General features: G+C 47.4%; 1 long non-coding RNA gene and 1 pseudogene across 31 annotated transcripts in view; one reads left to right on the top strand and one right to left on the bottom strand.

Moving 5' to 3' along the window:
* The window catches only part of LOC105239529, a 159,750-nt gene that overhangs the window by 95,516 nt on the left and 36,287 nt on the right, over positions 1-27,947 (top strand). For 17 of the 31 annotated variants that reach the window (XR_004625662.1, XR_004625661.1, XR_004625669.1 and 14 more), the window contains 5 exons: positions 9,813-9,992; positions 10,765-10,821; positions 11,831-11,915; positions 13,541-20,261; positions 22,108-22,186. This is a non-coding gene — a long non-coding RNA (uncharacterized LOC105239529). The other 14 variants (XR_004625651.1, XR_004625688.1, XR_004625674.1 and 11 more) reach the window with 13 other exon arrangements.
* LOC105239533 lies at positions 1,730-2,125 on the bottom strand (annotated as a pseudogene).

A 27,947-nucleotide genomic window follows, 5' to 3' on the forward strand; every position in this document is an offset into this window, starting at 1 on the left:
CCTTGGCAGAGGCTGACTAGTCCAGCATCTTCTCCACCTGGCTGGCTCTGTCTCTGCAGCTGATCAAAGTCACTTGTGGACAAAACATTTTCCAGTGGAGGGTGCTTTGCCTCACGGTAAGCACTAGCTGCTGGGCCGTCTGTACGTTGTTGCAGGAAGCCTGGAGAAACAGAGATGTGTGTTCTCAAGCTACTTGCAGATGATAATTGTATAAAGAAATCTAGACGAAAGGAGATGATTTCTGCTGTTCCTACACCATATGATCCAGGTGAAGGCACTTTCCTCGGGACATTTCCTGAGGACGTGTGACCTCGTACTTAAGTGTAGAAATGTTGTCTTCTGAGGAATTTCGAGAAATTCCATCTCTTTATTCGTTCATCCAACCAACTTCTGTTTGGTGTTTATTGACCACCTTCCGGGCATACGTTGTGTATCAACAACCCTGCGTACTATATGGAGAATTGAGGACAGAACACTGGTTTTTAAATCCTCCACAGCCCACTGACTTTGCCAACTCCACTAGCTTCAGTTTTCTATTCTCGTTACAGGGACGCTGGGGGGGGGGTCAAAAGTCTTCATACACATTATGGATGTCGTATGTCAATAGGAGGTTACCAATATTAGGGATATTAGGAGTGTGTTGTTAGGGCAAACCTTAACTGTATAGATCACAGTGGGATTCTTTTTGATGAAGAACACAGTCCGATGACTTCTCTCAGGACAGGCAACAGGAGAGATAGCCTGTTATTATAGTGGAAAAGCAGGCTTTTGGCTACTCACTTTATCTGTGGGCATGAATGAAGCCTTTAAAACCCTCTAGGGAATGGGGGATTCCTCACTTCCCACATACTTTTCCAAAGTCAGTAACCCTCCAAGGCTACTTGACTTCCAAAGTTTTTCCCCAACCATTCACTGCTTCTCTGTTTTTCTGTCCATGCATCTCCCTAATACACCTACTAGTGGGCAGGAGACAGCCTCCTCCTCACCTCCATGGGAGTGCACTCCTGGAAAAGCCAGTCAGCCAGGAAACAGAGGCAAGGGCAGGTAACAAAATACTTCCTATTAGGTCTAGTTGATTCCTACTGGGCAGGGGCTTGGACGATTTGACCAAAATTCTAGCCAGTTAGTGCAGAAGAGACAAGGCTGAGGTGAGAGCTCTGTCTCGGTTTTATTAACCAAATTGGAGCTGAGTGATGTTAGGAAGGTCAGTGTCCCTCTCAGACAGCTCTGCTCCTGAGTCATGCCCTTGGTGAGCCCATAGGCTCTTGAATTTGCAAAGGCACCGTGTGATGGGGCTGCATTCACAAGTCTGTAGGCAGCTGTAGGAGTTCCACAAAGCACTAACTACTCTTGAGGACCTTAAGAACGTGTCTTTAACTTTGGGCCCATCCTGCTCTTCATTAACCCCTCAGATTTCCTTTTGGAACATAAGACGGGGCAGTTTCCTGGGCTGCTGTGGACTTGACCGCTCTCTGGAGCCGTACTGTCTGGTATGGCAGCCACCGGTGGGTATCGAGCCCTAGAAATGTGGCTAATCAGCACTGACATTTGCTGTCAGTGTGAAATTGTCACCAGAGCCTGAAGACCTAACATGAGTAGGAATGTAAACTCTGTCATTAGCAAGTCTCAATATTGATTACATATTGAAATGATAATCTTTCGAATTAATTAACTAACTAATTAATTAAAGCCCAGAACATGTATTGTTGTGACTAGCTGTTGAAAATCCTCAGGATGAACCAGGCGCAGCAACAGCCGCCATCTTGGGTTGAGGTATTGTTCCTTCACGGAATCCAGGCCCGAATCTGTGGTAGATGATTTTTAGGTGTCCCAGTGGTATTTCGTCTTTCAGCCTTTGCACTCCGGTTACGCTTTCTCTTCTGCTTGGCAGGATGGCCACATTTACCACAGACCGACTTCTGAAGGTGGAAAGCCTTAGCGCCATGACGGCGGCATGTCTGTGGTCCAAATGATGACATCCCCTTTGTCATTTGGTTTCTGGGGCTGAGACCAAAGAGCTATTTTGAATATATTTAGATAAAGTAATATTTTTTTTTAAAGATTTTATTTATTTATTCAACAGAGATAGAGACAGCCAGCGAGAGAGGGAACACAAGCAGGGAGAGTGGGAGAGGAAGAAGCAGGCTCCCAGCAGAGGAGCCTGATGTGGAGCTCGATCCCATAATGCCGGGATCACGCCCTGAGCCGAAGGCAGACGCTTAACCTCTGTGCCACCCGGGCGCCCCCTAGATAAAGTAATATTTTAAAATTAATTCTCCTTGTGGTGGTGGTGGTTGTTTTTTAATGTGGCCACTGGGAAACTAAACGTTGCCTGTGTGGCTCACATTTTATTTCTATTGGCGAGTGCTGGTGTCGGTGCCAAGGCTCTTACCTGAAGGGTCTTGGAACCCAGAGCTAGAGGTTTGGCGGAGACACAAGGTGGGCCTCCTTTTACTGGGGCGTCTCCCACTTGCTGTTAGCTTAGGCCTCTCTCTGCCTGGGACAACATTATGCACTCAATCACACTTCTCGTTTGACTCACTTTGAAAACACTAAAATCTACTAATTATTTGGATTTTACCATGCTCCTTTGAAAAGTACTGTTTCTAACTGATATGGGCTAGATTGCGTCCCCTCAAAATTTGTATCTGGACACGCTAATCCCCTGTGCCTCAGAATGGGACCGTAGAGGAAGAGCAGGCCTTTAAAGAGTAACTTTAAGGCAAACTGAGGCTCTTAAGTGGGGTCTCCATCCAGTCGGGCTTGTGTCCTTATAAGAAGAGGAAAAGCTGGACGCAGGAGAAGACACCAGAGCTACCCATGCACAGAGGAAAGACTATGTGAGGACCCAGCAGGAAGGCAGATGTCTGCAAGCCAAGGAGAGAGGCCTCAGGACAAACCGAACCTGCCAGTTCCGTGAGCTTGCACTCCCAGCCTCCACAACTGTGAGAAAATGCATTTCTGTTGTGTAAGCCCCCCAGTCTGGTAGTTTTTCATGGTAGCCCTAGGAAACGAAGGCACTAACCTTTTCCTTGGTAGAGCTGGAGAAGGCTTTGTGACAAAAGAAACCCATTTCCCCAAGGCCAGAAATCTGCTTCCTGCAACAATCCGTCGGGGCCTCAAGGAGAGCTGGGGATGCTTCTCGCTCTTGTTGCCTCTGCCTGAGCTCCGCGTCTGCGCTCCAGTCCCCGTGCCCATATTGTGTGCTTCTCCGGCTCCTCTCCTCTAACAGTCCTCTTTGTTCTCTGACAGATGATGGAGCTTTAAGAAGCACGAATGTCAGAGAGCTGGCATTTTGAAGATGTGAGGGACGGACCGACCTTAAGGCTTTAGATCGAGGTCTGTGTAAACACACAAAATCCTTTTCTTCTGTCAAAAGTTCTTTCAATAAACTAAATCGAATGGGAGACAAAACCATCTATATTAAAATGTTCACAGGATTCTGAACACGTTTATTGGTAGAAAGAATTGAGTTTTCTAGAAAACTTATTTCCGTTGGACAGAAGGGGTAAGGGGAGGATGCCGGGCCATATGACTTATAGAGTTTTCTTCTAAGAAGACGAATAAGTCTAACTTTCTGTCCGAGGGTTTTTCCACTCTGGATGGGAGTGATCTCTGGGATGGAGAGAGAAGCATTCAAATCAGGTACATTTTGGGGCTCGTGAACGTCAGAGAAGCTTTGCCTTCACAGACAGTTGCCTTCTAGAAACAGAATTAAGGTCAATCCCTTTGCCAGTGAGTCTACAACCTGCCTTCCCAACTCGGTCAGTAGAATAGGCATAAAAGGCCCCAAGTCACATTGTCTCCTTAGAGAGAATTTTTGAACTTTCAGAACATGAGTCTATAAACTGGCTTGGACACAGAATTCACTGAAAGGAGAAAAAGTACAAAAGGCTAGGACAGATTGAAGGATTATCGTCTTGGCATTCTCTAGAACAGCTGTCTGGCAAATGTTATACCAGGTCTGAGATTATTTTAGGAACTTTGTCTTGGAGAAGAACACGTAGGGAGAATACCAGACAGATTTGCCTTTTTTTTTTTTTTTTTTTTTTTGTTTTTTGGTCACAGAACAAGGGTTTCAAGGACACTTGTACTTTCAATGAGATCATCCTGGCTATGGTCTTATTTTTTGAAACTGAAATCATGTCACTTCTAGCAAATTTATAGCCAAGTGTGGTTACAGCACTGAGTTGATCCCAATAGCTATTTAGGTCTTCCTCCTTCTCTTCCTTTTTCTTCTTATCATGACAAATAGAATATTCTAAAGATGTTTTATTTCACCAAGCATCAGTAGAAGCCCATCCCAAATGAAATACATATTTAGCTTTGAAATGATCAATAATAGCTTCTTTCTTCAGTTTACTTTCAGACCTTATTTTTTGCCCAAATGTCATATTTTCTGGGCTCAGTGAAACAGATTATGCCAGGGAGAAAGAGAGAGAGAGGGAGAGAGAGGGAGAAAATAAATAAGAGGTGTGAGCAATGGAATAAAAAGACAATGATCAGAGCATAATAAACTCAGTGTTAAGGCTAAGGGGGGTCTGCACCCATCGGGGAGAGTGAGAATTGCGTACCATGAACTCTCACTGTGTTCTTGTTCACATCAGAATTCCAAGTGAAGGAGCCATTTGTCAACATGTATCACTTTCATCAAGGTAGTGTCTGAACTGTGCACACCTGACTCACAGCCATTACCTGAAAATGATGACGTTAGGGTGTGTGTACGTGTCCATGTGCCTATTGGTTACTTTGTACGCTAATTATGGGGAGCTTTTGCAGCTAATCTGGAAATCCAACTATAATTTACCACATTTCCAAGCTCTAAATAATCATTAAAAAAAGAACTTTTGGCTGATGACAAGATTGTGAGTTGGGGACAGCCTTTCCACTTGGAGGGAATGGAGGGTCAGTGCGGCTTCCTATGGAACTCCCTGGCAATACTCCAAGCATTCCCCAGGAGCATTATTTCTTCAAAAAGGAAGAGTCGAAATAGCTAGGGATCTGAGGGAGACCCAGCACCCGTAGGGGACCCTAGATGTTTGCAGACTTTAGTCACCTTTCCGCAAAGGAAATGGGTATGTGCTAACTGCACACAGCCTCTTATTCCCAACCTTCATTTTCTTCCTCTTCTGCCTTCCCCAGATTATATTAAACTTAATTATAGGTTCACTAGGTGTTGTAGATTTCCTAAAGTCTGCAAGAAAAATAGACTTTCCGATTGACCCAGACAATGCTGAGTACATTAAGACACTGAGGAAGGAAGGAAGGAAGGAGGGAAGGAAGGAAGGAAGGAAGGAAGGAAAGGAGGGAGGGCGGGCAAGCCAATCATTGGTGGACAAGTAGACACACATACTGAATAGTGTTTCATTGGAAATTCATCACTTAGCAGTAACGGCAGGAGAACCCACAGGAGAATCCAGCGCAAGAAGGTGTATCGTTCGGTGTGGTGGTAGGTCGGTGATGCTTTTGTGCATCTTACACTCTGATGATGACATATTCATTTCTGGTGCACAGCCCCCCCCACCTTGAAGAAACTCAACATTCATGATACAAAATTAGATTTTGTTTTTTGAAAACACATTTATTAAAGTGTTCCTTTTAGTGGGGACCACTTCAATACTCTTAAGTGTTTTCTTTTACAGAACTTTTTTTTCATGGAGCGGGTCAGATTTAAAGGTCAAATGAAAGAGCCACTGCTAACTAAAGGTTGACTGTAAGTGACATTCAGGCCCCATCAGTTGAACTAGCGAGGATGTAGGACTCGACGTTCATCGCACGCATGACTTTGTAGCATTGCACCAGGCTGCTGGAACCGACAGGTTACTACCCTGTCCTTGAGGGAGGCAGCCTATTTCTTGGGAAATAATGACAAAAATATGCTTACTTTTCACTACTTCGACTTCTTTGCGTCTAAATTTCTTCTTTAAGTTTTTTTTGGAAATAATTTCATACTTATTCAAAGACGGCAAAAAAAACACAAAGAACTTCTTTCCTTGAGCCTGAAAACTGTAGTGTACAATTCCTACAAACAAGGAAATTACATCATTGTAATGCGATCATCAAAATAAGGAAATTAACACCGATGGCTTCCGATCATCTAGTCTCAGATGCTGTTCAGGTTTTGACAATTAACAAAAGGACCCAGTTCAGGGTCGCCTGTGTCACGTCTCCTACTTCCTTCACTCAGAGCACTCCCTCGGTCTTCCCTTGACTTTAACAATTTTGATACTTTTGAATATTACATTCTGTTTATTTTGTAGAATGTCTCTCTGTTTGCATTTGTCTGATATTGCCTCCTGATTTTTCATTATAAAATTGTTCTCTCTTTGTCATGAATAAGAATTTTGTGTGGAGATACTCTGAAACTATGCAAATTTCCCATTTCTCTTTCACTTTTACTTTACCCCCAATTTTAACATCTGCTGGTGTCTCTTGGATGAATTAATTATTGCTACGATGGCCGCTAAATGGCAATTTTAAAAATTCCATCATTTCTCCATCTATTAGTTGGTATTTTACTGTAAGGAAAAAACTTTCTTTCCTCTCTCTTTTTTTGTATTAGTATGGACTGAAAGAGTCCTATTTTACTCAATAATTACAATGTATTACTCTGTCATTATTTATTTTGTTAAGTAAATTGCCCCAGATGTGACCAGAGGAGGTGTTTTCAAGTTGACCTCTTTGTCTTTTTTTTTTTAAAGATTTTATTTATTTATTTGACAGAGATAGAGACAGCCAGCGAGAGAGGGAACACAAGCAGGGGGAGTGGGAGAGGAGCTCCTCCTCATAGCAGAGGAGCCTGATGTGGGGCTCGATCCCAGGACTCCGGGATCACACCCTAAGCTGAAGGCAGACGCTTAACCGCTGTGCCACCCAGGCGTCCGGACCTCTTTGTCTTTTTGACGTATTCATCAGTATTTCTTAAGATTTTATTTATTTATTTTTGCGAGAGAGAGAGAGAGAGAGAGCGCACAAGCAGCGAGCACACAGTGGGGGGGAGGGGCAGAGGGAGAGGGATGAGCAAACTCCCCACTGAGCAGGGTACCTGATGCGGGACTTAATTCCAGGACCCTGGGATCATGACCTGAGCCGAAGGCAGACACCCAACAGACTGAGCCACCCAGGCACCGACATAGTCATCATTCTTTGAGAGGCTGTGAATCTTTTGAACAGAAACTCTGCTGGGCTCAACAGAAAGGGGGCTCCTCTTAGAGTCTGGAGACCTGGGTTTCAGTCCTCTTGGCTTTTTTCATTCCCAGTTGGATATCCTTGGGAGAGTGGCCTTTCTGCTTGAAAACGTAAAATGGAGATAATCAATAGCCACATTATCTGTACACTCTGTATTGATTGGATTAAATCTGTACAAGAGGAAGCATGATTTCAATCTTATTAATCATGAGACTTGGCATTCATAAACATTTCATTGCATTTGCAAACAGTCTATGGTTCAGGGTTCTTGAGTCTGAATGAGGATTGCTGAGACCATGGCAGAACATCTAAAATCAAACAAGTTAGTTATAAGCAATTACTTTCCAAAGCAAAAATTATAAAAGAACTATGGAAACATTTTAAGGTAAAAATGATGTTTGGGGCACCTGGGTGGCTCAGTCGGGTTAAGCGTCTGACCCTTGATTTTGGCTCAGGGCATGATCTCAGGGTTGTGAGATCGAGCCCCGTGTTGGGTTCCCTGCTGGGTGTGGAGCCTACTTGGGATTCTCTCTCTCCCTCTGCACCCCCCCTTAAAAAAATGGTGTTTGATGTGGGATGACCATGCTTTTAGGATGCTTAAATGGTACTGAGTGAAGCACCCAAGCTAGTAGAGTGGAGGCCTTATAAAGGACCTATGCCAGCTGGACCAGTTCGGTGGTTAGAGCCCCGTTCCTGGTGGGGAGGGGCTACAGCACCGAGGCTGACGGCCAGACTCCACTGGAGAAGTAAGCCCCTTCCTGTGCTGAATGGTGGGGCAGGAATCAGCCCCTAATTCTTATGTGACCCTGGGCAGACTGCACCCCTCGCTGGGCCTCAGCGTCCCCAACAAAGCGAAAAAATGTGCAAAAAATCCTTTAAACTCTCTTGTGCGCCTGAACCTTCAATGTGAGTGTGTTGGACATGACCTCTCCGTCCTCGAGACGCTAGAACTGCGTGCACCGCCCCTGGGCTCTGGTTCCAGGAGCTCTTTATTTTGAACATCAGTTTCTGCACAGCCCGTAATCAGGGAGTCAACGTCTCTCACGGCTGGTGTCCCCTCCGGAGAGGAAATAGCCCAGCCGGTCTTGTGAGCTGGCATTCTCCCCTTCGCACATAATTGCGGCCCTGCCCTGGGGACTGGGTAGAGAGAACGCGAGGCTTTCTTCCTAATCCATTAGTGTACTGGTTTGTCGTTCTTGCCTTTAAGAGTTATGTTAGAGGGAGGAACTCATGAAGAAAAGGTATCTTGCCAAGGGGGGCATTAGTTTTCTACCGCGGCCGTAACTGATTACTACAAACGGGGTGGCTTGAAACAACAGAAATTTATTTTCTTATGGTTCTGGAGGCCGGAAGTCTGAAATGCCGATGTCAGCAGGGTCTCCGGCTCCCTCCGAGAGCTCCAGGGGAGCATCGTCCCTTTCTTCCTTCAGCGTCTGATGGCTCCCCGTGTCCTTGTCATCCAGTTTCTGCCTCTGTTTTCCCCTCTTCCCCTTCAGGAGGGTGCTTGTCATTGGACGTAGAGTGCGTGCTGGGAAATGAAGGGGGCTTACTTAGAGATCCTTATTTAATCACATCTGCAAAGACCCTTTTCTCAAATCAGGTCCCATTCATGGGTTTGGAGAGTTAAGATAGAGACATATCTTTTGGGGGGCTACCACTCAACCCACTCCAGGTGGCTTGACATTTGGGCTCCCGGCCGGGCCCACGAGTGCTTGGCTGGTGGTGGGTAGGGAGGGTACTGTTCGCAGTGTCAGGGAGAGGGAAAGATGGAAGGGGTGTGCACCTGCCCCCTGCTGATATCGGCCGGTGCTGTCGTCACAGCCCTGCCCATTAGTGAGGGCGGTTCCGGGTGCCCTTCTCTCTGCCTTTCCAAAAAAAGATACTGTATCCGTACCTTGGGTTTGGCTCTGCGACTGTCACAGACAACTCCAAGATCTCAATAGCTCACAAGCCAAACATTTTTTCTCGCACTTGCCTGAAGTTTCTGACAGGCTGACTGCAGGACTGCTCCAGGCTGCCTTCGCTCTGGGACCATGCTGACGGAGCGGTCGATTTGGAAGATGGCCAGTCTTGTGGCAGAGAGAGAAAAGCGTGTGGTAAACCTCAAGGTGGCTCTTGAATCTTCTGCCTGGAAGTGAAGGGTGTCACTTCTGCTCATTTCCCCGGCCAGGGCAAACCATATGGCCAAGTTTGATGACAGCGAGGAGGAGAAATAGCCTCTCTCCCCAGGGAGGGGCAGGGAATGTTTATGAGCCACAGTCAGGCAGCCCACAGGTGCTGGAGGAGGAGCCCCTCTGTCTGCTGAGAAGCCGCAGAGCTTCCCACACAGGGAAGACGGCTGCTCGTCCAGGCTTTCTCGACACTTCTCCGAGCACCGTGCCTTCTGCGTGTTCTGGCTACACCCTACTCTTTATCCCATGTTCCGGTCCCCCCATCCCCCCTCATTCCTCATCTCCACAAAAACAAAACAAACCAAAACAAAACCTTGAGTTATGGTTGCATGCCATTGTCTGGGAGACTGCTGTTGGACTTTGCTTCCTAAACAGCCCACACGGGGTGTTCAGAGCATGGCTATTTTCACAGTAGCCACAGGAAGAACACTTCCCTCCCTCCTCTGTTTGCAGAGTCTTGGAGAAACGGTCAAGAACTCGGCCCTGGAGCCACAGATGGACTTGTCAGGGGATTCGAAGACCCTTTAGCAACTGAGGCAGGAGAGGCATTGGGGGAGGGAGGGGAATGCAGCTTCTATGAATCTCGTGTTTCATCACGGCTGGATCGCCAGCCTTCTGCAAGGCCCCGAAATTGTAAGTAAAAGCATGTGAGAGTCCGTGTCCAGTGCATGTCTGTTTTCTGCCAGGGGCCACAGCATACATCCCATTCTCAAGGAATATGTGAACCCAGGAAGATCAAGGACCACAGGGTCTAGTCTCATCCCTTCATTATACGGGTGATATAGACATGGAGGTTTGGCTCCTTGTACCAAATGGACTGGCTCTATGTAACATATTAGCCGATAACGTCATCAAAAGCGTTTCCCCTAAACCCTGGTTTTGCTTCAGTGAGTTCGTTTCTCTAATATTACAACATACTCGGGGAGAAAGGAAGACTCGTTGGAAAGTTACATTGACTTTTAAAGCCACAGGGGTATCATTTGGGACATTCCTACCTTGGTGGTTATTACCCTTTGAGTGCCTGCAGAGCTACCTCCAGCCTTCCCTTTGGTCTCCGTGGGGACTCATTACGTCTCTAACAAGCAAGTCCGAAGACTTATAGCGCTGGCTTACCAGAAGGGTTTGCTTCGGGAATTTCACGAGCCAGGGCTGCTGCTGTCTCGCGCGGCAATTTACATCCCGTGAAACAGAAGAGGGAATGACTAGGGCCGATGATGGCAATCGAATTGCATCCATATTTCATGGCTGCCAGGCAGAGAACCAATACGTGTTAATAGCCCAGGCCTAGCTAGCCTCCTCCTTTTTCATGAAACTGGCTGCAGGTGAACTGTATTTCCTTTGTACAGATAAAGAAACCGAGGATCAATAGTTTATTAAATATTTATTATGTAATATTTCCTAACAGGGTCCTTGGATGGGGCTTCAGGGGTCTGTGAACCCCTGAAATGATCTACCAAGACAGGTATGTATTTGTATGTGCATTTGGGGGGAGGGGAGAGAGAGGAGCGCACAGTTTTCATCAAATTCTACAAAGTTCTGTGACTGTGAAAGGTTCAGAGCCACTGCTATTATAAAATAATCGGCAGATTAACCCCAATCTTGACACGGAGCCCTGTCTTTTTGACGAGTTCTCTTTTTTTGCCTTGGTTGCTGACCTTCACAGCAGCAAACTAGAAAGCAAGAACGATGGTGGAAGAGTCATATTTAGAGAAGTTTCCCTAACTCATCTCTGCCCTGGAAAGTTTAAAATCTTACTTCTAGTTACGATAGTCCTGACTATGCTAGAGGCCCAGTAGGTTACAGTGGAAGGAAACACATCAGGATTCACGGATGGGAAAACTGAGGCCCAAGACGGTGATCCCTGTCACATAATAAATCAGTGTTTGAGTTAGTATGCGGTCCTTTTCTGAGAAATCAACTCCAGGCTCAGTTGGGAACTTCTTGCCAAAATTTCTTAACAAATGACAATTCAGTATGACTCATTTTTTTTTTTTGACATCATGCAAATGAGGGAAAAAGACTGAGTGGCTTTCTGTCCAGAGATCAGGAAATGAAGTCTGTCTGGGGCCACACGTTCCCTTGGGACATGTGGTAGTGTCAGAAATGGGTTCTGGAAGAAGCGGGCCTTTGTCCATTTCTTCGTGAGGGAACTCCTCCTCTTGGCCGTGGCTGGAGGGGAGGCTCCCACGCACACGCCCAGGGAGCCTTACACCCAAGGCAGCCTCGTTAGGACTCCCACCAAGTTTTTCCACCTCTAGAGCTGCCATCAGAGGTCCCTTTCCTCCTAGCTTTGTTTCCCACTGAGGGAAACATTGGCTTTTCTAGATTAGGTGTTCTTAGCCAACCAGTCCCTCTCACATGAAGCAGAGCCACAGTCATTGGGCCCCTTAGACTGGGGTCCCCAAGAAGCCCCGAGCTAACGCTGTTAGGGTAGGTAGGATTTTATTTTTAAATGGCTTTTTGCCTCACAGGTGGTTTTCCTTCTGGCCCGAGGGACTCTGGATCTCTGTGACTTCCACGAGGGGTAAAGTCCAGTGTTAACCTTACTAACCAGGGGTAAGTTCCAGAAGCTGGCCGTGCCACAGTTTCTTCCGAGAGGACAAAACAGTGTTTCTCAGAGGGGCCTGTGAGAGGGCACCTCAGAAATGTAGTGATTTATAAACAGGATGTTATTTCCTACACAGTAGGAAAGCTGGAGGATCCTTTCAGATTTTATTCACTCGCTAGACAGACCGATGAGGAAGCCGAGGCCCAGACAGGGGCAGTGGCTGCACCAGGGCCCAGAGCCAGGTGGTAGCAGAGCTGGGCAAGGGACCAGGGTCCGGCGGCAAGGGACCAGGGTCCGGCTTGGACTGCTCTGCACATCCCCGTCTTTCTATATTGCTTACTACTTGCCCCTCTTCCTCAAACCTCAGTCTCCAAGCTGTGCGGGGGGCTAATGTGGGGGACCTCCCGACACAATTTCAAGAACCAAAGAATGCACATCCTCAGATCTGCCAAATAACATCTGAGGCACTTCCACTTTCAAACGCGCTGTAGTTTAAGTGGTGGGGGTCCGTCGGGGCCTTTGCAGCCTGGGTACTGCTCCCTCTTTGCCTTTAATGCTCTGGGCGCAGGCCAAACCCAGAGCCCCGGGTTCCTGCCATGACTTGGCATCAGCAACTTCTCCAAACACACATCCAAGGTGAGTTTTGGGGGAACCAGTCCTCATCACCTGCCACTAGGGAATGCAAGCGCCACCCCCCGCCCCCGCCCCAGTCCCTCTCTTCGTGTAGGAGCCCAAGGGGATCGGTGATCAAGGAGCCACAGGCTGGGGCCCAATGTGGGCCCCAGGAGCTTAACCAGAGGCCAGAGGATAAGTCAGGCCAGCGCACTCACCTCCCCTGGGAAGGAGGGCTGGCCAGGCAGCCAGAAGAAAAACTCCTGGGGTTTTTATTGAATCCATAAAACAAAAGGTGAGGGGTTTCTGGACAGGGGAGGAATGCCTGGTTATTTATGGCGCGGGTCTGCGGCGCAGGGGAGCACGGAACTCCTTCCAGCCCGGCGCGTGATTCACCTCCCCCGGGAGCCGCGGGGCCGGGGCGGGCGTGCGCCCGCAGCCCGGCCCCCGGCACACTCCGGCCGCCCGCTTATTGCCGGGTCTTTATCAGCGGCTGTGCGCGGCGATAACGTTTAGGAAAAGAGGCGGCGTCTGCGGCAGGCTGGCCGGCCCGCGCTCCTTTCCCACACTGATTAGATCAGCCAGGGCTTTGGACGCGGCAGTTAAGGATCTCGGGTGCCCGGAGCCGCGTCTCCCCCTTCCTGCCCCGCCCGCCCGCCGGCTGCTGGCCCGCGTGGGAGCCGAGGTCAGGGCTGCGGCCAGGCTGGGGGGCGGGGGTGAGGTGGGAGGGGTTGCGGTGGGGGCGGGACCGCCCGCCGGGGAGGGAGCGCCCGGCCCGCGGAGCCTGGAAGGGCAGGGCGAAATCCTTCCCTCCCAGACGCTAGTGCCCTGTTGAGAGATGGAGCGGGGAGACAGGAGTTTTTCTCCTCCGAAGGGGGGCGAATTCTGAGCCCTACACTGACTGTTCCACGTTCATTTCCCATCATTTCATGTATGTTGCTTTGTCTTTGCATTTGGACTTGACTCGTTTTGTTTTTTGTTTTTCTTTTTCATGGCCCCGTGTTGTTCCTCCCTTCCGAAGATAGTAATTGCATACCTACTTTGCTGGACACCTCTGAGCCCGCAGACTGAGACAGTCCTAGATGAAGAGCCGTGACCCTGGTCCCCAAGGTACTGGAGTTCACGAGGACAGACAGTCCAGTGTAGAGTGGCTGCCACCCGGGGCTCGAAGTAGCCAAGATCAGACACCAAGGCAGGCGCTGCTCGAATGCTCTGGGAGCACTAACTTTAATCCTCACAGTGACTTTAGGAGGGAGGTGCCGTTATGATGCCATTTGACAGATGGTGAAACCGAGGCTGGGAGAGGGTAAGCGACTCATGTAAGATGACTCAGGAAATCAGTGGCCGGGCCAGGATTCGAACCCTGGCAGCATGGCACCACCGGGGCCCGTGCACAACCTCTAAATCTCCCTGACTTTCGAGAACAGACAGCAAGCCTCAGAGTGCAGCAGCCAGGCAGGAGAGTTGGGGAGGGCTGGGGGGGGGGTGCAAGGATGTTATTAGGGATGGAGCAGGAAGTCCGGGTGAGAGGAAGGCAGTGCTACACAGAGAGGCTCCCAGGGCGCAGCTCCTTTCGCCTTCCATTTTGTGTTCTTCCCGAGGAAATGCGGAGCCTTTATGTTGTGTGAACGGGGCTCACCTTCCCAGGCCATGGCCTGGATCTGGCAGGCTCTATCTGCAGCTACTGAAATCCCACCAGCTTTCAAGTGAGCAAAGTCATCCCTCCCAAAAGTTTTCTTGGGCTGCCCCTTTATCTCCCAGCCTCTGACCGAAAGCAGTCTTTCACTCTGTCCTTTGTCACACTTGCCTATACGCAGTCAAGCTCTGGGCTCTTTCTGTGTTTGTTACTAGACTGTGAGCTCCTGGAGGCACAGGTCTATTCCTTCCCCTTTTTACTCACTCCTGCACCAGGCCTGGTTTAATATCCTGCACATAAGAGTTTCTTAGTAACTGCATTTGGTCAATAAATGGGGGGACTGGGAAAGCTTCTGATCTCATAGATGCCTCCCTGCACCTCTTGATGGATTTCATGATCAAGCAAACTAAAAATAGACACGACGGGTGTCCCCACCAGAGAAGGTCTGGACCACCCTCTGCCAAGGGAATACAAAGGCAGAGTCAGTCACCTAAGCCTGAAGTCCCTTAAAATCCCTCCAGACGAGGACCAGGATTAGTCCCGGGACCTGGGCATAGCAGGAAGTCTTGTCAGCCCAGTTATGAGGAACGGACTGTCAGGGCCGAGAGCCAGGCGGATCATTGCATAATCCTTCTTGATTTCAGCGAGGCTTTCCGTGGGGCCAATGACACGGTGTGGACCCTTGACTCCAAAGGGTACAGTGTCAACTATGAGCACCTGTGAGCACCAGTGCTGCGAGGGGCAGGGCTGCGTCTGGTACTTTGTTGTATTTCTGTTTGTTTAGAGCTTGCTTTAAAACATTTTAATTGGAAATGGGATATGTGCACATGATTTAAATATTCAAATGATCCCAAGGGTCCAACTAGACCCTTAGCTTGTCATCTTCCTGCCCAGAGGCAGCCATCACTCAGCGTTTCTTTGCCCAGAGAAGCCACGTAGGATACAATATTTTTACATTTTTTATGATGAACTAATGAGGTGGTTGTGGACATACTCAATGCCTTTGCAGGTCATGGTGATGTTGTTATGGTTGTTGGTGATCCGGAAAAAGACTTAGGGTTCATTGACCTTGAGAACTGGAGAACTAGTCTTGCACATTATGGCGATGCCTAGTAATAATGGTATAATGGTGGAATGATTAAATCTGGATATCTCAAATACTACCTGGGAAAAGACAGGTCTGGTCCAAGAATAATGGAAAAAGGATCCAAGGAGATGTGCTTGGACACAGATTTGATCCGGCTAGGAAATGTTAGGCCGTTTTAGCAAGTACCACCATGCTGCGAGGGTGGGTCTTAAGGAGTGTACCGACGGAGATCAGCTAGGTATTTATTGGGTAGACTCTCATTATTTATAACTGTCCTGTCATTTCTTGGTTACTCTGCGGCATACTGGTAGGAGGGAGAGTCACAGAGATGAATAAAGTAACTTCTGAGTAAGGGGGACCACAGTGCACTCATATAATGTTACAATAAAGGGGACCACACTGGCATCATGTAATCTAAAAAAGCAAAGGACAAAAGGTGACTTAATTATTTAAGTGCATGGCAAAGTAAGCTGGGTGGCCCCAGGTCTCACTGTCTGAGGACAGACGTCTTCTTTGTGGCCCTGGACGCTATGGCTGCCTATAGCCAAGGATTTCCAGCCCCCTGTACGACCTCCCTGACTTGTCCTAGGAACCCCTGGGGCCTGTTCCTGCTGGCCACTCAAGTTACAGTTGGGCACCCTAGGCGCTCTGGAGCCAAAGCTCTGGGGAATGAGGAAGAAGGTTCTTCCCGTCTCCCTTCCCTCTGTGTGAAGTTCCAGTAGTGAGGTCCCGAAGTTCTGTCTGCTCTCTGAATTCTTGCAAAACTCCAACACCATGGTCTTCTCAGTTTTTCCTTATGGTCCTGCCGCTCCTGATAAGACTCAGATAGGAGTCCAACGCGTGTTTGGCCAAAGGACTCAGAATTAATTGCTCTTCTCCTTTGTTGGACAGGACTGCCTTCCTGGGTTAGCCCGGGTCCCTCGGGTCACCTTTCCCACAGAACAAGCTCCCTCTGGAGGCTCCAGGGCCTCTCCCCTAATTGTCAGTCAGACAAGCCCAGACACGTCAGAGCTCCAGCTCAGGTTCAAACGGGGACCTCGGTTGCCACTGGTAGTGACACAGATGCTAATGAACTGTTCGGGAAGGAAGGCCAAACAAGAGGCAGTGGGTATGAGGAAGATTCCAGTGAGTGAAAAGGCAGGATTTCTTGCATCGGGATGATACCAAGGAAAGGAATTTTGATCTCCCTAAGGAAGAGTCTACAATCTTTCGAGAATAGTTCAGGAAAAGGCATCCTCCTTCTTTCCAAGCTGATTCATTCTTTGGTATTCCTGAGGCAGACTGACATGTCCTGCCTTTCAAATCGAATGGCGGTGGCCTTTCCCCTAATTCAGGTAATGGGATTTTTCCACGTAAAAAATTTTTTCCGCACATTTTCCTTAACTCTTAAACCTTCGGCACCTGCAGGCAACAAAACTAATGAACGAGCAGTTAACATATGAATGGGAGAGCTTGAAAACCACCAATCTCGCTGAGTTTGTTGCTTTTTTTTTAAAGAACATGTGTGCTTGTGGTTTTATATTGCCTGCCCATAATGTAGCCATATTTTCTGCTATTAAAATTGTTCCTCCTTCATGGATGGAATGAAACAGGCCATTATTCCAGGGTGTTCCCGGAACGGCCTCATGTTTCAGGAAGCACGCCCGACTCCTAGTTCTCCACCACCTGAGCACACTTGAGCAAGGCTGTTGTAGACGCTGGAATATTCACTTCCTTTCCTCCTGCCCCACTCCCTCCGCTGGTTCACAGAGCGGCCCAGACTGACTCCTAACCTCTGCCAGGCTAAAGATAACCTCTCCATCTGGGATATCACCCACGGGCTAAATTTACTCTCAGGGGTGAGTTGGGGCTACCCTGACTGCTGACTCCAGGCCCGCATCTGAGCACCCACGCTCAACGTCACTGGAGGGCCCGGGGAAGGGACAGGGACCTGGAGGGAGGGGCGGGGAGGGGTAGGAATGAAAGAAGCCAAGAGAAACTGGCAAAGGGGCTTCAGAAACCGGGTGACACACCGTGGCTACGGCATCAACTGAGGTCATTGGAAAGATTTGACTGCTCCCAGCAAAGAATCCTTTTCCGTCAGTTATAATGTTACTGTAATACAACCCCCAAAGGGAAAAGCCCAGTGCTAATCAGGGCTCAAGAAGCCAGTGGACTTGATGTACAGAATGGGGTGTTTAATTTTATGATGTGGCTATGGGTTACATGCGAGACTAATAAAAGAACTCCATAAAATGTGGCTTGGAGCAATGGGGTTGCAGCCTGTGCCAGAGGGTCACCATCCTCCAAAGTGGTTTTAGAGCAGGGCCGATGTCTAGCTGGTGTGCACTAGGCTGGCCACTCGGGCCCTTACGCTCTTCAGAGCTTTCTATACCAGTTATTCAATAGCCGTTGCTCTTAGCTTTCCTCTGTGCTCCCCTGTCGCCCTGGCTGCCCGGCCCCCATCCAGGACCTCCCCACGATCCAGCAACCAAATGCAGCCTGCTTGCAGATACCGTTCTAGGCCACGTCTCCAGTGCCGCATCGTTCTGGAGTGGCTGGTGCCCACACGGGAGCAGTTGTTGCCTACTGAGAATGTCGCCTGTTTTGCAGCACCTCTTCCTGGGGATTAGATCTGGCACAGACCTATGGAACAGACCAGTGACAGTTCCGTAAGACTCCCCTTCTCAGATCCCAGACCGGGCCAGGGTGCCCAGAGAAGGCTTTCTTAACAGGTGGCTGTCACTCCCCTGGTTGCTACAAGGACACACCCAACTGTTCCTTTGAATCATAGTTGACTGCTTCAAAGGAGATCTTTGATAAGCACAGGAATGACGTCAGGGTTGAAGAATATTTTGGGAAGAAAAAGACGCATTTGCGTAATGCTTCCCAAGCAGGAATCGCATTTGCCAGAGTTTGAATCAGAAGGAAACTTAGAGGACATTTGGTCTCTCTTTACAGCCCGCACGGCCCCTTCTGTGTCAACCCCCACAGGAGATAGCCAGCCCCTTGTAGGTCATGCCCATTGCCAGGGAGCTCAGCTCTTCGAAAGAAGCCTCTTGAAGGGGCCAACAGGAGCTGAAATCTTCCTAACAAATGAAAGTATGAACACCCTTTGTTGAGCTCTGAAATCTTTCTACACATCTCAGATTTTTGTTCCTTACTTTGATGGGATTGCAAGTCCAAAGATAGCCCCAGAGCAAGCATTGCCATCTGCTAACATGTCCTATAGTCTCAAGTGAGGTGAGAGGTCATGCAATCACTCACTCATTCATTCATTCATTCATTCAACCAACATTTACTGAGTGGCCAATAAGTGTCAGACCATGTCCCTGGTGCTGGAGATTCAGCAGTAAGCTAGAAATGGTTCTGTTCTGAGAAACTGTCCGGTCACTGGGGCCAGTACTAGACATCTGAGGAGACCAGGGAAATCTGGGGTGGGTGAGCTTTGCCTCTGAACCCCATTCCAGGCCTCGGTCCATCCTAGACAGGGTCGTCCTGGGTAACTCTGGGCAAGAAGCTTCTGTCTATGCTTCTCCTTTGCCCTCACGGGTTACTAACGGCCTGGTGGGTCCACTGAAAGCATGGAGTCCTCAAGATGGGCCCTCATTGTACAGACATGGCGATGGAGAGGCTAAGGGCCGTGTGCCACCGCCCTCCTTACACTCTCGAGAAATGCTTGTGAGCATCAAACATTTTATAATGTGTTTTGCTGAATGAAAAATTGAAAAAAATAAATATTTTATCTTTCATAAACCATAAATATTAGACAATTTGGATAAGAAAACAGAAGACAGTAAAAATTATTTATAAATTCATTATCTACAGGTAACAGGTTACGTGCAAACTTTTTTTCTGGGTGTATTTTGTAGATCTGTAGATGTGAGATACACACACACACACACACGCATTTTATACCTTTTTCACCTATTTTCCCAGTGATCACAACTTTTAAAAAAAATCCCATTATCCAAAAAAGATTTAATTATTGCACATAACTTTGAAGGACTTCCCCCAAAGAAACCAGTGGAGAACAAAGAGTTTAATGGTCTTCTAAGCATATGAGGCATCTCCTGGGCACAGCAGATCAAGTTTACCCTTTGTTTGTATGAAAGGCAAGGGGGGGGAATGGAGATTTTCATAAGATGGTGCCCTGGCTGCCCTTGACTTCCAGCTCTAACCTGGTGCTTGTCTTGGTGAGGCAACCACTGGAACGATGGATGTGGAGGCTGGAGGAGCGAGGGCGAGCAGGGCTCAGTTAGATACCTGGGCACGGGAGCTGCAGCTGGCCTCTCTCCCGTTTGACCCAACAGAGAGCATGGGGATGGGGCTCTACGTGTGGTGGGCCCTGGGCTCTGTCAGCATTCATGAGCCACCTCCCTGGTCCCAGGCTGTTGCAGAGAAGCTGAACCTGGGAAGACAGAGGAACTAGAGTCTTCCTTCCTCCTGGGGTGGCTTGATTGGAACTGACCGCCTATATGCCGCTCCTCCCAGGACTATCGTCACTTAAGGAACCCTAAGTTGGCCCTAGCTTCAAAGGGCAGATAAAAGAAAACTGTGTATGTGAGGGGGCTCAGCAGGCAGAGGGAGAAGAAGAGCCCACCGAACAGTTCCTCTGGCACATAGCACTGACTGCCTGAGCAGAAATTGCAAGGACATTAAAACACAGTACCAGGAAAAAAAAAAAAAGACTTCCTGGAATTAAAACATATTTTTAACTAAAATACTCATTGAGTGAATTAAAGCAGAATATCAGAATATGGACTTAGAAGATCAAATGCAATAATACCCCAAACACAGAACAAGGATACAAAGAGATGGAAATCATATGGGCAAAATAAGAGCCCGGGAGGCTGGAGCCAGGACACCGAAGATGGCAATCACGGGAGCTCCGGGAGGAGAAAAAGAAACAGCTGAAGGACAGGGGAAAGCTAGACATGATAGAAGACAACTGCCCTGCGTGAAAAAGACTGGGGTCTGAGGTTTACAAAGAGCTCGTGGGGTCCTGGATTGAAAAGCCACACACCGAAGCCCAACCAGGTAACATTTTTTTTTTTTAAGATTTTATTTATTTATTTGACAGAGATAGGGACAGCCAGTGAGAGAGGGAACACAAGCAGGGGGAGTGGGAGAGGAAGAAGCAGGCTCATAGCAGAGGAGCCTGACGTGGGGCTCGATCCCATAACGCCGGGATCACGCCCTGAGCCGAAGGCAGATGCTTAACCGCTGTGCCACCCAGGTGCCCTGCCAGGTAACATTCTTGAAAGACAGGTGTGAAGAAAACCTCCTTCCCTCTTCCCTCTTCCCTCCTTGCCTCTTCAATACAAAGAGGGAAACATTAGTTATGAAGGAAAAGGAAAGAGATGGGGATCACCTATTACACCTCTGATAATGGGAACTTGAAAGTGTCTGAAAGATACTAGAGCCCGCCAAAATGCATCCTGCTGGTCGGGGTGGGGGGGGGAATGCATCATCCAGATGCCCAGGCATCTATTTGGGAAAAATACTCCAGAAAGAACCTGAAGAAATACAGATCATTCAAGGCAGGAGAGGATGAAGAAGAAAGAAGTTGGTGGGGAGCATTTGGGTCCCTCAGTCACTGTCTCTCTGTCTCTCTGGGGCAACTGCAACAGAGGCTTCAGCTGAACCCAAAGGGGACTTTGGAGCTGGAGTGCATCTGAACTGAGCCAGGTCTGGCTTGTTCACCCAGCAGGGGCTAGCCATCGCAGGAGGGTGCCGGGGAAAGAGCAGACCTGGGGTGGGGCGGTTCCCTTCAGCTCAGGCAGTTCTCCGAGGGAGAGGGACTTAGCTGGGGGCTGTCAGCAGCAGGCACCCCTTCAGCTGGCGGGGAGGGGCACCACATCCTCCCCTTAGGAATGGATGTGCTGGGCTGTGCTAGGAGAGGTTTCACAGTCAGTTCTTGGTGGGGGCGTGGGAGCTCTGATTTGTAGCCTCTGCTGATTTTTCTGGTGTAAATACTCCTATCGTGGCTGCAATCAACCTACCAATGTGATATGACTGCAAGCGGAGCTGGGAGAAGGTGCAGGCAGCTGCCTCCCAGAAGCCAGTGCCAGCTGGCTCCCCCCACCCCCGCTGCGCTGTGAGCGCCAAGGACATCAGAGGGGCGCGTGGGGCAGGGACAGCAGCAGGAGAGCCAGTTGCAGCTTCGGGGTGTCCTGTTCAGCGCTAGTGCTCAGACACTGGCAGTTTTCCCTCCTTTGGACTCATTTTCTCCTTTTGGGGTCACCTTTCTAACCCTCTTCCCTACAGTCCCTCCCCCTGTCCCCTCATTCACCGCAGTACATTGGTATTCTTTGCAAGCAGTATTCCAGAAGGAATCTCAAACCCTCATTCTTTCTGAAATCCATGTGACCATTAAACAAGAGACTGCTTCTCTGTAGGCAGTTCTGAGGATCAAGGTGAGACGCTTGGAGAGGTTGGCGAACCTTCTCTGGAAGGGGCCGGTGGTATCTTTGCAGGACATAAGGTCTCTGTTGCAACGAGGAATGCCCCACAGGACATAGTTTGCTGACTCCTGCTGTATATGATACCACTGTATCATAACCTCTGCGTAAGCGCTAATTATGGCTATTCCAAAGGGCCAGGGGAAAGAACCCCTTAACTCTGGACTTTCACACCAACCAGCTCGCAGGAGGGATTTAGCCTTGGGGGAGGTTTTGTGATTCCTCTGGCTTTGTGAAAGTAGCCTTACCAAGAATGCTTTTTTAACTTCTTTTTCTCCAGGGTTAAATAGAGTGAGGAAAAGAGAACCTCTGGAGTTTTTTTTTAAACCCACCAAAAAAAAAAAAAAAAAAAAAAACCCCCCAAAACCNCACCCTCAAGACCGAAAAATCCAATTCTACTAACAAACCCTTTTATTTATTAGGATCCTGTTAATTCCGGATTTGGAAAAATAGACCTGGAAAGGAGGCGGGCACTCACCACTTCATTATCTTGGAAGAAAGGTATAGTAAATAGATTAACAGAGTAAACCAGATTAGGAAGGCAGAGCCGTTCTATGGCTTAGAAATTAAACTCTTCTTCAGCTTTCTCGCAACTGAATTATTTGAATGTTAATATGAAATGTACAAGTTTTCTGTTTCTGAAAATGGATAATGTGGGACCTTTTTTCTGGGGGGGGGGGCAACACTTGATGAATACCTCCAGCATCTTGGTGTGGATTCTAAGCTACAGTTTCCCAAATGTATTTAGGGCAAGTCTCTTTTCTGTTGGCTTCAAGTTTCTCAACTTTATTATTTTTTTAAAAGATTGTTTTATTTATTTTTTGGGAGAGAGAGAGAAAGAGAGCACAGAGGCAGAGGGAGAGGGAGAAGCAGACTCCCCACTGAGCAGAGAGCCCAATGCGGGGCTCAATCCCGGAACCCTGGGATCGTGACCTGAGCCGAAGGCAGATGCTTAACTGACCAAGCCACCCAGGTGCTCCAAGTTTTGCAACTTTAAATGAGTACTTTTGACTCCTTGGACAACTGTATGAATTTTTGTGAATTTTCATGGTACAGATTGCTATGCTTTACTAAACCAATTATGTCCCCTACTGAAAGAAATGCCTTGCCTTCTGACCATTTCGTGCCTTGTAGGGGTTGGCAGTCTGAGAGGCCAATTCTCTTTTGGCTTCCAGTTGTCTTAGAATGAGTGTGTGTGTGTGTGTGTGTGCTTACATTTTGGTGGTGAGTTATTCTCTAATAGAAAGTCCTTGCTTCAGCATTACCTTGTTCATTTCCCCCTGGTCACCAGGAAGCTCAGAGCTGAATTTAGTGTCCAGAAGAGCCCACCTGGTTTTGTTACAATCCTCTTTCAGCAATTCTTAATCTTTTCTGGCTCACGGATTTCTACGGGACTTTGACGGAAGCAAAGACGAATCCCTCAGGAAGCACTTACATATGCCCACAACACATGTGCGAAGAGCGTGTTCTGATCACTCCTTTTGGAAATCTTCAACTCCAACATTTTATGTTTTATTTGTGTTGCTTTCCGGTGCCTCAATTGCTGATGTACACAAGGACTTCAAGACACGGGGGTGTGGGGAGATGTTGACAGGAGTTGGAAGGGTTTGCAAAGCGGTCGGGATACTCAGCCCTCTTTGAGGAAGAGTGTTTCTCCGGGAGTGGATCACAACGTAGTCCTGTAGTTTAGGGGGAAAGGACCAGACACACTGAAGTCCTGGTTTTATCACTAGCGGGTTCTGTCTGGAACATACCTCTCCACGTCAGTGAGCCTCTGCTTCCTCAGCTGTAAACTGAGCACGCTCCATGGGATGGGGGAGATGAAGGGGGAGACTCAATGTTGGAAGAGTTGGCTATACTGTGAAGCGCGGTGCCATTGAGGGGATCCGGTAAGACTGGTTCCTCATGGGGGCCCCGGGTGGCTCAGTCGATTGAGCATCTGCCCTCAGCTCAGGTCATGATCCCAGGGTCCTGGGATCGAGTTCCGAGTCCGGCTCCCTGCTCAGCGGGGAGTCTGCTTCTCCGTCTCCCCCTGCTTGTGCTCTCTCTCTCTCTCTGTCAAATAAATAAATAATGTTTAAAAAAAAAAGATTGGTTGCTCGGGGTCCACCCTCATCAGCACTCAGATTAAACCATGACCGTGGATGTGAATACTTCCCATTTGCTGGGGGTCCTGGCAGTCCTGTGTCCCTGTGTTTCTTGCGGCTTTAGGAAAAGAAGAAACATTTAGGGAGGCTCTAACATAGCTTGAAGGTAGTGTGTAGAAACTGCCAGGCCAGGGAGGCCGTGAGCTGTGTCTCTGGGATGCCCGGGAGGAATGCCTGTCTCTATCACAGGTTCTCCCCTCCCCACCCTCCACGCTTACACACCGTTAGCCCCTCCGTGAGGCTCCAGTGCAAGGACCAGGCTTTCTAGGGACCCTTCCCTGACAGTGTGCTTTTCTCTCCTACGGGTCACAGGATTCTTTCCATCTGATCACAGTAGCGTTTACTGCTTGTTCTGTTCCTCTGTTGCTAAAGGGAAGGTATACTGGGTATTTACCCCAAAGATACAGATGTAGTGAAGAGAAGGGCCGTATGCACCCCAATGTTCATAGCAGCTCTGTCCACAATAGCTAAATCGTGGAAGGAGCCGAGATGCCCTTCAACAGATGACTGGATTAAGAAGCTGTGGTCCATATATACAATGGAATATTACTCAGCTATCAGAAAGAACGAATTCTCAACATTTGCTGCAACATGGACGGCACTGGAGGAGATAATGCTAAGTGAAATAAGTCAAGCAGAGAAAGACAATTATCATATGATTTCTCTCATCTATGGAACATAAGAACTAGGAGGATCGGTAGGGGAAGANAAGATCGGTAGGACAAGAAAGGGATAAAGAAAGGGGGTAATCAGAAGGGGGAATGAAGCATGAGAGACTATGGACTCTGAGAAACAAACTGAGGGCTTCAGAGGGGAGGGGGGTGGGGGAATGGGATAGATTGGTGATGGGTAGTAAGGAGGGCACATATTGCATGGTGCACTGGGTGTTATGCGCAACTAATGAATCATCGAGCTTTACATCGGAAACCGGGGATGTACTGTATGGTGACTAACACAATATAATAAAAAAAATATTTTAAAAAAATAAAGAGAAGGTAAAGAGTTTATGGAGTACCTACTACAGGCATACTTTGTGTCATCATGGTTCCCTTTGTCGCCCTTCCCAGATATTGCATTTTTTATAAATTGAGAGATTGTAGCAACCTTGGGTGGAGCTAGTCATTTTTCCAACAGTATTTGCTCATTTTTTGTCCCTGTGTCACATTTTGGTAATTCTCACCATATTTTAAACTTTTTTGTTATTATTATATTTGTTATGGTGGTCTGCGATCGGTGGTTATGACTTGCTGGAAGCTCAGATAATAGTTAGCATTTTTTTTTAACCTCTCTGAATGGCTTGTATTCAGATTTGCAGCCAAGCAGTATTTTTTTTTTTAAAGATTTTCTTTCTTTATTTGACAGAGAGAGAGACAGCCAGCGAGAGAGGGAACGCAAGCAGGGGGAGTGGAGAGGAAGAAGCAGGCTTCCAGCGGAGCAGGGAGCCTGATGTGGGGCTTGATCCCAGGACCCTGGGATCATGCCCTGAGCCGAAAGCAGACGCTTAATGACTGAGCTGCCCAGGCACCCCAATAGTTAGCATTTTTTAGCAATAAAGTATTTTTTAATTAAAGCATGTACATTATTTTTTATACATAATGCTCTTGCATACTTAATAGATTACACAATAGTGTAAACATAACTTTTTTTCTTAAGGATTTTATTTATTTATTTGACAGAGAGAGAGACAGCCAGCGAGAGGGAACACAAGCGGGGGGGGGAGTGGGAGAGGAAGAAGCAGGCTCATAGCGGAAGAGCCTGATGTGGGGCTCGATCCCATAACGCCAGAATCATGCCCTGAGCCGAAGGCAGACGCTTAGCCGCTGTGCCACCCAGGCGCCCCTAAACATAACTTTTAAATGCCTTGGAAAACCAAAAAAACACATTTGACTGGCTCTATTGTGGTTTATCGTTTATTGCCGAGGTCTGGAACGGAACCCACGATAACTCTGAGGTGTGCCTGTAAGTGGAGGGCTTTGCGCTGATCATAATCCTATGTTGATTATGGATTACCCTTGATTCTTTTTTTCCAGATTGCTCGTCCCTATATGTGTTTACCCTTTGAGGAATGGGATCATTAGTAATACATGCACCTTTCCCACCGATCGGCACATTGGAGTTGACAGCTGTATGTCCATGCATTAGTCTGCTTACTCTCATGAGAGCTCTAGTATAAGACGGTAGTAAGCCGAACATACAACTGTAAAAGTTATACGTGTCCGGTTTTCAAAGTTTGGAAATACATAACGTATAAATTTACGTATAATCCTACCATCCAGAGATAACTGCTGTTAATATTTTAGTATATTTCATTTTGACCTTCTTTTATCTATGTTTCTATTTACCTAATTTGGAACATTCTATGTGCAAAGTTTTATACCCCACAGTTTCCTATGCCATTAAACATTTTGAAATGACTGCATAATATTCCATCATATTGATAAACCATCATTTACTTGTCAGTTTCCTTATTAGAGATGTAGGCTATAATTTTTCACTATTACAAACATTATTATAATGCGAATTTTCATACATGTATCTGCATACCTACTTGTCTGATGATTTCCCCTTTAATATACTTATGGAATTTAAATCACCAAAGGGTATGGAACTTTGGAAGTTATTGATTTGTATTACCAAAGAAGAATTCCTGATTTATCATTCCTACACTAACATTAAGTATCGTTTTCAATATTTACACATTTGATTAGAGGATATGAGTTTCAGTTTTGCTTTTACATATGTCTTTGATCATCAGTGAACTTAATTTTATGTATTTATTAGCAACTTAATTTCTTCTCTGAACTATCTATTTATGTTTTTGACCTTTAAAGAAAACGGCTGCCTTAGGATTTTTTCCTATTGGTATGCCACAGACGCATTATCGAGGGTTTTAAAAACCCTTTAAAAATCAACTGCATTTTTTTTTTAATGTCACACCATCTATGGCCACCTTAGAAGAAAGACCCGTCCCAGATGTAATGGGCACTTCCTCCAAATATGACCCGGGTTATTTTGGGTTATTGAATCGTTCTTATTTTGTGTAAAGAATACACTAGAAAATGTAAGCCTGATTTTTCCTCAGCACACTTGCTTTCCATTAAGCCAAGCTTTTGTGCTGAAACAGACTTGCAGACCCGCCAAGCCAGACCAGGCTGCTGGTGGAAAGATGCGCACGGCCCAGTGTTAATGCAAGAATGAGAAGACCCCTGTGGCACATTGAAAGAGTTAAGACCATATGTAGAATTTTCTTTCTCTTCCTTCTTTCCTTCCTTGTTTCTTGCTTTTTACTTTTTATAAATCTAGGTATTAGGAATGGCTTGACTTGTTAGACATCCATGTTTTTCAGAAATTCTCTGTTTTTCATATTTTCCCCAGGTGATATAGATTCCTGAAAGCATGGAGAGAATAAACACTTTTTTTGTGAGTCCATTCATAAGATGCACAAGAGGGATTCATCACGGAACTTCAGTCTTTAAAAAAACAGGCTTTAACAAATGCCAGGAGATGGGTGTTAACATTGTCTTGATTTTACGGAGGAGGCTTTAGAGAAATTAAGCAATGTGCTTAAGGTCAACAGCCAGGAAAGCATCAGCCCCAAAACTTGGACCCAGTTCTGCTGATGCCAAAGGGCCCGCTCCAGCCTACACCGCTTGGCTAGCCCAGTTAGTCACCGTTCTTAATCCTGTGTGATTGGAAAAGCTCTAGCTACCATCTTCCTGAGTGATCAGAACGCCAGTAACAGTTTCATGAGGCAGACAGACCCTGCAGGGGGCAAGGCGCAGGGGTGGGACATTGCAAAAGGCTGTGGAAATTCCAGGACTCCCGAGGAATGACAGTGGGTTCTGGGCAGATGGAAATGAACCAGGTGAAGCTCTACGGAAGTGTAGACGTAAGAATAGGGGGCCGAGGGACGCCTGGGTAGCGCAGTCGTTAGGTGTCTGCCTTCGGCTCAGGGCGTGATCCCGGCATTCCGGGATCGAGTCCCACATCAGGCTCCTCTGCTGGGAGCCTGCTTCTTCCTCTCCCACTCCCACTGCTTGTGTTCCCTCTCTCCCTGGCTGTCTCTCTCTCTCTGTCAAATAAATAAATAAATAAATAAATAAATAAATAAATAA

The sequence above is a fragment of the Ailuropoda melanoleuca genome, chromosome 1 (assembly GCF_002007445.2).
Source record: "Ailuropoda melanoleuca isolate Jingjing chromosome 1, ASM200744v2, whole genome shotgun sequence".
NCBI lineage: Eukaryota > Metazoa > Chordata > Mammalia > Carnivora > Ursidae > Ailuropoda > Ailuropoda melanoleuca.